Source organism: Nymphaea colorata, chromosome 3 (genome assembly GCF_008831285.2).
Source record: "Nymphaea colorata isolate Beijing-Zhang1983 chromosome 3, ASM883128v2, whole genome shotgun sequence".
NCBI lineage: Eukaryota > Viridiplantae > Streptophyta > Magnoliopsida > Nymphaeales > Nymphaeaceae > Nymphaea > Nymphaea colorata.
Window position 1 is genome coordinate 28,631,200 of NC_045140.1, and position 10,000 is coordinate 28,641,199.

The window sequence follows — 10,000 nt, forward strand, 5'->3', positions numbered from 1 at the left end:
CCTCTGTTCTGGAAAACGAAGAAGACAGGTTCAGGCGCTGGCAGAGAGTGGCCTCCAGTCTAAAATTCGTATAAAATCACAGGAGTCTCCAAAAATCCCCAAACTTGGTCAGCAACAAGTAGACATCCTCAGGAGTGGACGCTCCAAGTTTGAGCCAAATCCGACGAGTTTAAGGCCAGGTCGTTGAGCTCTGAAAATCGCGCACGTTCTGTCCTTCGTTCAGAAATGTATCAGGCGCAGAACAGCTTCAGGACTGCTGGAGAGGTCTTCGATGGAAAAATCATAACAATTCATAGACACCTCCAAAAATCCTGAAATTTGGACTGTAGCAAGACCACTAGCCAAGGAGTAGACGCTCCAAATTTGAGCTGAATCTGAGCTGTCTAGACCCCAGTCGTTGATCCCTCAAAGTCGCTGTAGTTCTGTCGCCTGTTTCAGGAAGAGCCGTCGTGCAGAAGAACAGCCACAGGTCTTCAAATCGCCACTCCGCCTCAATGCGATCAAATCAAGAGATGAAACCACTTGCAATCGACAGATAATTAAATTTGGAACAAGCTAAAGTCAATAGATCACCCGGTGATGCTGCATTCCCAATGTTCTAAGCGAATATTGGGTTACAGCCGCCTGTGGCGGAGAAACAGGGATGCTCGCCGCCGATTCCCGCCAGATTCAGACCGTCGCCTCCAGAAACGCCATCTACAGTCCGATCGACGTCAAATTTGGTGGAGATGATCTCAGGGATGTTGGGAATCTAATGGCACCGGAATCGTGAAGATCCAACGGTTGGATCGCCGGAAATGTCGCCGGAAACAGGAACTGGTCGGCGGAACTGCGTGACAGAACCTACTCCGACTTCTCAAGCTCGTAACTCACTCAATACTGAACGGATTGACGCGATTCCACTTCCTATAGAAAGCTTGGTTCGGTGGGAAGCGAACAGTATCAAAACCCCAAAAGTTATGGCCGATTGACCCTTCGATTTAAGCTCGGATTGAGACTGGCTGTGGTAGGCCTGTTTCAACCGAATGCTCAAAAAGAGGCTCGATCATCCTCCAAACGACCCCCAAACCCATTCTCCTTCGCTTCGATCCTTCTTCAGATCATCCTCACGGATTCCAGAAGGATCCCACGGCATACAAACGAATTGGGGAGGCGATTTACAGTCACTACAAGAGGAAATGACGCTGGAAAAACACACTTAGCTGTATTTCTGCTGAACGGACGATCAAATGCATCTCAGATCTTCACACCGCCGTGTAGGCATTGCGCGAAGGCTGGAGAATGCCTTCCGGATGGTGGATGACGCCTCTCGACACCCCTGTGGCTGAGGAGTCCGCACGGCATTCACCTTTGCTTCTGCTCGGGTAGACGATGAAGAAGACAACCCGCCGGCTGCTTGCTTCGTTTCACCTCCTAGTAGAGAAAACCAGCGGAGGGTGTGGGATAATGTCGGGTTGCCAATCCGCCATTGATGAATCTGAGGAGGCTGGAGAAGAACCTCAGATGTTCACACAGAAATGGGAGGAAGAAGAAGATGGAGGCGCAAGAAACGCGCGGGTGAAGAGAAACCTGTTTCTATTAGAAACTTTGTCCAAAAATCATTAACAACTTAGGGTTAACTTCACAAAGACACTATTTAAAGTGTAGCATGACTCGGTTCGGTCTATGTCTCGAACCGGGTCGGTACAAAACTGAAACATAACTAAAAATGAAACCGGTTCCTACTAAAAACGCTGGATTTGGATCGGGTCCTAAGACGGGATCCTGTCAAAACCGCTCCGACTGACCCGTAATGCTGTAATCACTCCGTCTCGGCCTGAAATGGTCGGCTTGGGGCTGAAAACTCCTCCAACTCAGTCTCGGTCCACTGGGCATGTGTGGCTAGGTCGGTCAGCTGGGCCCGGACAACTCCAGCTCACTGCATCGGCTAGCCTCCCTAAGAAAAATGCTGTCCTCGCTGGAATGACCTCCGTGCGTGATACCCTCGGAACAAGGATCGGCCACCCGCCCGAGTGCTGCTGCTGCTAGTGGTGATGGTGGTGCCCGCTCGTTAGCCTCTCTAAGGTTTCCGCTGTGCACTCTGATAGCGTCCTCGCTCGCTACAACCTCACAATGCTCCAGGTGACCTCCAGCGTCGACGCTCTCCTGCGCGCGGCACCCGTCTGCGTCCTCGATGCCCGGTAGTCGGCGATGTCCCTCGGCTGTGCGCTCGGCCGTGCCCCGGAGTTGTGCTGCGCCTGTGGCCGGCAGTGGCATGCCTCCGACGATTACCTGGTGTGACGTTAGGCCTTGTGTGGCGTTATTAGCGCTACAAGCTGCACCATTCACAGTTAGTAAAGCCTCTCTGCCCCTTACACTCAGTGGCCAAGTCTCACCCTTACCAAGTCTCTCATGCCCATCTGGCGACAAAGGGTTCGCGCAGACAAGCTTAGCGCTATCGGCCTGTGGTAGTTGATGGGATTCGGCAGCAATCAAGGCTAGTCCCGGCCTAGTCCTAGGGAGTTCCGTATCAGATCCACCACGCTGAGACTGAGCTTGTCCCCAAGCTCTAGTAGTTGGGAAATCCTGGACAATCCTGTCATATAGCTCCCATGATGTACCTGAATCTGGGCCGTCCCACTCAACTAAAACCTCATGTCTCTGACGCCCCTCTCTCTGCAGGTGCCGGTGACGAAGTATCCTATACGGTCTAGGCCGAAAATCTGGCAAAGGTTCAATAAGTTCTGGCAACTGACCAAAATGCGGCTTGAGTCTAGTTACATGGAAGACCGGATGGACTAATGCGGTGGGTGGTAGTGCTAACCTGTAGGCTCCTTTGCCAACTCTTTGCAAGACCCGGAATGGCCCATAATAACGGGGTAAAAGTTTGGAATAAGGCTGTCCAAGCAACGATTTTTGTCGCATAGGTAGCCTCTTCAACCATGCCATGTCCCCAACCTTGAACTCTCGATCTTTGCGGCCTTTATCATATGTTTGTTTCATTCGATTCTGGGCTCTTACGATATGCTGCCTCAAAACTGTCAAGATCTCATCCCGATTACGGAGTGTGCAGTCCACCTCATCATCTTGAGCTGTCCCTACTTCATAGTTTGGAATGAGTGGAGGAGGACACCCATACAGTGCCTCGTAGGGAGTGATACTAGTCCCGGAATGGAGACTAGTGTTGTAGGACCATTCTGCCCAAGCAAGATACCGAACCCAAGTGTTCGGTCGTTCCCCCGCGAAACAACGCAGATAGGTCTCTAGTGTCCTGTTCACCACCTCGCTTTGCCCATCGGTTTGCGGGTGGTGGGCTGTACTGAAATGCAATGAAGTCCCAGCCATGCGCATATACTCGCGCCAAAACGCACTAAGGAATATCGAATCCCTATCACAAACGATAGTGCTCGGCATTCCATGAAGTTTGCCGACATAGTCTTGGTATATCCCGGCAACCAACGGCCCATTGTAGTGTCTTGGAAGAGGGGCAAAATGCCCATATTTCGTCAATCTGTCCACCACTACAAACACCGCTTCCTTTCCTTCCGAACGTGGCATTGCATCAATAAAATCCATTGATACATCAGCCCAAGGTTTTGTAGGTATTGGCAATGGGTGCATCAGCCCGGGTGGCTTGGTTGCTTCATACTTTTCCCTTTGGCAAATCTGACAACTCCTCACAAACTCTTTGACTTCTCCTTTTAGACCTTCCCACCAAAATTGGGTTTTGATCCTTGCAAGCGTTTTGGCCACGCCTTCGTGACCTGCGGTGGTTGAACAATGAAAGTGTGATAGGAGCTCCTTTTTGAGGGAGGAACCGCGTGGTACCACAGCTTTGCCCTTTCGGTAAAGCACGTTCCCCTTCATGCCATGGTTTGGGATTGATCCCGGATTCTGCTGAACCGATGCTCTAAGTAGTCTCAAACCTTCATCAGCCTCTTGCTCAATGACCAATCGCTGCCACAAATCGGTTTCCAGAACGGACAAGGTTAGAAATTGCTCTCCAAGTCTCGATAACGAATCAGCCGCCGAGTTTTCGGTTCCTTTCTTGTATTCGATTGTAAAATCGTAACCCAATAGCTTGGCGAGCCATCTTTGTTGAGTAGGCGTTGAGACCCTTTGTTTGAGCATATACCTTAAACTACTATGATCCGTTCTCACAATGAATTTGCGCCCGATGAGGTAGGGCCTCCATTTCTCCACGGCCAACACGATGGCAAATAACTCCTTTTCATATGTGGATAATGGCTTTGCCCTATGGGTGAGAGCCTTGGACATGTAGGCTATTGGGTGGCCCTTTTGGCTGAGGACAGCCCCAACACCAACGTCGCTTGCGTCCGTCTCCACCACGAAATCAAGTGAAAAATCTGGCAAGGTTAGCACGGGCGCGGCTAACATTGCTGCCTTAAGCTTTACGAATGCTTCCCTTGAGTGATCCGTCCAGGTGAACTCCCCTTTCTTCAACATTTTCGTCAAAGGGGAGGCTATAGATCCATAGCCTTGAATAAACCTTCGATAGTAACCAGTAAGACCTAGAAATCCTCTCATTCCTCTCGGGTCTTTTGGCAAAGGCCATTGCTCCATGGCATGGAGCTTTTCTGGATCAGCTCTAACACCTTCCTTGGACACTATGTGTCCCAAATAGCCGATTGATTCTTGACCGAAACTGCACTTAGAAGCTTTTGCAAAGAGTTCATTCTGCCTCAAAATTTGTAGTGTCTTCCTTAAGTGGACAATGTGGTGCTCTAATGATCGACTGTAAACCAGAATGTCATCGAAGAAAACTAGAATGAAATCCCTCAGATGTGGTCTGAAAATATCATTCATACATCGTTGGAATGTAGCCGGGGCGTTGGTTAATCCGAAGGGCATGACCAAGAACTCATAATGCCCATCGTGAGTTCTAAATGCAGTCTTGGGTACGTCATGCTTATCCATGCGTATCTGATGGTAACCAGCCCTTAAGTCAAGCTTGGAGAAAATGGAAGCGCCCGCCAATTCATCAAGGAGTTCGTCAATGACGGGTATAGGGTGGCGGTCCTTAATCGTGACTTCGTTAAGTGCCCGATAATCAACACAAAATCTCCAAGTTTCATCCTTCTTTTTGACTAACAAAACAGGAGAGGAGAAGGGACTGCTACTCGGGCGAATGATTCCCCCTTCAATCATTTCTTTTACCAATCTCTCTATCTCCGTTTTCTGTGTAAACCCATAACGATAAGGCCTAACATTTACCGGTTCTGCCCCGTTTGATAGGACGATCCTGTGATCGTATGATCTTGGAGGAGGTAACCCTTTAGGTTCAGAAAAGACATCTTCAAAACCATCCAATACTTGCTGAACTTCCTTGGGAATGACTTCGGTCTCTGTCCCTTTTGGAGGTACATCAGTGGCTAACGATATCAGCCAGAGGGCTGGCTGTTGAGCTACGAGAGCCTTGATGGCTGCCTTCGGTTCCAAGTTGGGCTGGATTCCTTCGAGTGTCACTTGATCTCCTCCTTCCCTCTCAAATCTCATCTTCATTTTGGAGAAATCCCAGTAGATTCCCCCAAGTGTCTCTAACCAATCAACACCAAGAACAAGGTCCATCCCTTTTATCGGAAGAACTAAGACATCTATCTTGTATGGGATCCCTTGCACGGTTATATCCATGTTTCGGCAAATGTGGACGCAAGGTAGCCTTGTTCCATCTCCTACCAAGACCGTGAGTGGTGCTTGATCTTCCAATGTGCATCCGCTATCCTTGGCCGTTTCTAAACTCATAAAATTATGAGTTGCTCCCGAATCTAGCAAGATTGTGACTCTGTGCCCTTGAATGGTTCCAAGAACACGCATTGCTTTAGGACGGTTTGGGTCCCTCATGGAGTGAAGAACCCCATCCACCTTCTCAATTTCCGTTGGGCACTCTTGTTCTACTGGTTGCTCTTCCTCAACTGGGATTGAAACCTCAACTTCGTCCTCATCCTCTACAACCACCATTAGCTGAAACCTTTTACACTTGTGTCCCTTGAACCACTTTTCCTCACATGACACGCATAGCCCGGCTTTGAACCTTTCATCCCTCTCCTTAGCGGTGATGTAACGAACCAGAACATTGTCCCTAACGGCTGGACGTGTATCCCTCTTTGGAAACCCTTGTGGCTGTGGTTTAGGAGTAGGCCTGTTGAAATTCCCTTTGTTTTGGTTGAATCCTCCGGTCTTAGAGAATTTCTCATACGCTGCCCGTTTGAGGAGTTTTTCCTCCATAACTCGTGCCCTTGCAAAGCAACTGTCTAAATCTACATGTTCCTCGGATAGCATCTCAATTCTAATATCCTCTCTCAATCCCGACATGAATGCACCTATGAGTGCGGGTTCGGGCCAATCTCCAACCATACATGACATGTCCTCAAATCGACCTTGAAACTCCTCCACGGTAGTGATTTGTTTCATGTTGATGAGCTCCACATGATAGTTAGTATATGACGAGACTCCAAAGCGAGCGAGTAATGCATTTGAAAACGTTTCCCATACCATGACCGGGTTTTTCCTCTTGTACGACCGATACCACCTCATAGCTGCCCCTTCAAAGTAGATCATGGCCGTTGTAATTTTTTTGTCTTCCCTAACTTCTTGGCACTCAAAGTATTGCTCCGCTTTAATCACCCAATCTTGGGCGTTTTTGCCATCAAACTTAGGAAAGTCAACCCGAATGTTGGATCTGGGTTCTATGTTCCTTTGGCCCCTCTTTTTCTCACTTCTTTGTCCGATTCTCTCACTATCTTCATCTGAAATTTCTTCAAAATCATTGTCTACCAGTGGTTTGGAACAAGTTGCCATGTTAACTCCCATGGTCTTTTTATTTCCCATGTGAGCTTCATTGGTTTTGGGTGGAACTTGATTATCTTTTCCAATTTTAATCCCTCCAAAACTCGATGCGGCATGCTCTTTGGGAGCTTGATATGATGTGTGAGGCTCTTCATAAGGTCCTTTTCCCTTATCTTCTCGGTTGTGCCCATGATTAACGGATCTTTCCATACGGTCCATTCTTTGATTTAGCCCTTCTATACTTTCTGACAATTGGTCCATTTTATTCATTCGGCCGGTTAAGAAACCCAATTGGTGACTTATTTGCGTGAAGTTATCAGTCATACGAATCATAGCTTCCTCAAAGCGAGACAACCTCTCTTCCACACGTGATGGCTGGTCTTGCCGACTCATTCTTACTCTCATTTCCTCAAGTTCGGTTTCTATCCGTGAGAACTTTTCTCGGTTTGATTCATTCCTTCCGCTGCCCTCATGAACTGATTCGGTGGCTGCATCTTCGACGCCCAATTCCATTTCCTGTTGCTCAACTCTTGGTTCTTCTTCTTTGCCATAGCTGCTCAATCAGCCCCAAGGTGCTCTGATACCAAACTGGTGGGAACCCGGCTAGGACTGCCTAAGCTCGCTGCCGAATGCCGAACTCCCTTCCCAAGATCTCTTGGGGCAGGCTCCGAATAGGCTAAGTATTAAGAAGACTTTACACTCTTTCCCTGCCGGACAGCAACCCCGGCTTAATTTCCCAAGTTAGGACAGAATTACAAGAGTGTTTCCCGAACCCAAATAGCCAATCCTACTACAAGAATGCTAAGGGGCTCAAGGCTTAATACAACCGCGACGATACAACTTAAACGCTCACCTCACTCAACCACATTCACATCCAAGCATTCATCAAAAACATACATGCCTAAGCGCACAAACCACACCCTCAACCCCTAGGTGGCCAAGCCGCAAGGAGGTGTGTCGTCGGCTGAACGAGCCTCCGAGGACCTCACTATGCCGCGCGCCGTGTAGGCGGGTTTGTAAGCAAGAACACCCTCCCCGTGCTATAGTGGGACAGGGTACAAACCTCCTCGGAGCTAGTCCGAGCTATCCACCGAGGCTGGAAAACCAGAAACTAAGCCTCGGTACTCAGCAAATGCCTCCTCGCCCAAGCTGGACAGCAAGCTCCACGACCCCAACTCACCGGTCGCTTGATGGCTCACGGTTCACCTCAGCAACAAGGGAAGCACGGATTACTGTTACAGCAAAACAGTAATCGAACAACAGAGCCAAAGTATGAAATGCCTCACAAGATGCGATCTAAACCCCTCTTTGTATTCTGTTAAGGGGGAAGCAGGCGTCGAACTGGTGTCGACGAGCACCCTTCAACTCCAAGGTTGCGGCTCACGGACTGTTGCAGTCTATGCTAACAGGTTGCAGCCCATCCTCGTTGCAGCAGGGGTATGCTCCGCCAAAACAAGTGCAAGCACGATCAAATCCAGGATATAATCAAAGGAAAACAAGGGATTCAAGGAGCTGAAATCACCAGAGATACTCGTTTCCCCAATATCGAAGAAAACGAGATCGGGGTAGCGTCGAGGCTTGGCCTCTGTTCTGGAAAACGAAGAAGACAGGTTCAGGCGCTGGCAGAGAGTGGCCTCCAGTCTAAAATTCGTATAAAATCACAGGAGTCTCCAAAAATCCCCAAACTTGGTCAGCAACAAGTAGACATCCTCAGGAGTGGACGCTCCAAGTTTGAGCCAAATCCGACGAGTTTAAGGCCAGGTCGTTGAGCTCTGAAAATCGCGCACGTTCTGTCCTTCGTTCAGAAATGTATCAGGCGCAGAACAGCTTCAGGACTGCTGGAGAGGTCTTCGATGGAAAAATCATAACAATTCATAGACACCTCCAAAAATCCTGAAATTTGGACTGTAGCAAGACCACTAGCCAAGGAGTAGACGCTCCAAATTTGAGCTGAATCTGAGCTGTCTAGACCCCAGTCGTTGATCCCTCAAAGTCGCTGTAGTTCTGTCGCCTGTTTCAGGAAGAGCCGTCGTGCAGAAGAACAGCCACAGGTCTTCAAATCGCCACTCCGCCTCAATGCGATCAAATCAAGAGATGAAACCACTTGCAATCGACAGATAATTAAATTTGGAACAAGCTAAAGTCAATAGATCACCCGGTGATGCTGCATTCCCAATGTTCTAAGCGAATATTGGGTTACAGCCGCCTGTGGCGGAGAAACAGGGATGCTCGCCGCCGATTCCCGCCAGATTCAGACCGTCGCCTCCAGAAACGCCATCTACAGTCCGATCGACGTCAAAGTTGGTGGAGATGATCTCAGGGATGTTGGGAATCTAATGGCACCGGAATCGTGAAGATCCAACGGTTGGATCGCCGGAAATGTCGCCGGAAACAGGAACTGGTCGGCGGAACTGCGTGACAGAACCTACTCCGACTTCTCAAGCTCGTAACTCACTCAATACTGAACGGATTGACGCGATTCCACTTCCTATAGAAAGCTTGGTTCGGTGGGAAGCGAACAGTATCAAAACCCCCAAAAGTTATGGCCGATTGACCCTTCGATTTAAGCTCGGATTGAGACTGGCTGTGGTAGGCCTGTTTCAACCGAATGCTCAAAAAGAGGCTCGATCATCCTCCAAACGACCCCCAAACCCATCCTCCTTCGCTTCGATCCTTCTTCAGATCATCCTCACGGATTCCAGAAGGATCCCACGGCATACAAACGAATTGGGGAGGCGATTTACAGTCACTACAAGAGGAAATGACGCTGGAAAAACACACTTAGCTGTATTTCTGCTGAACGGACGATCAAATGCATCTCAGATCTTCACACCGCCGTGTAGGCATTGCGCGAAGGCTGGAGAATGCCTTCCGGATGGTGGATGACGCCTCTCGACACCCCTGTGGCTGAGGAGTCCGCACGGCATTCACCTTTGCTTCTGCTCGGGTAGACGATGAAGAAGACAACCCGCCGGCTGCTTGCTTCGTTTCACCTCCTAGTAGAGAAAACCAGCGGAGGGTGTGGGATAATGTCGGGTTGCCAATCCGCCATTGATGAATCTGAGGAGGCTGGAGAAGAACCTCAGATGCTTCACACAGAAATGAGGAGGAAGAAGAAGATGGAGGCGCAAGAAACGCGCGGGTGAAGAGAAACCTGTTTCTATTAGAAACTTTGTCCAAAAATCATTAACAACTTAGGGTTAACTTCACAAAG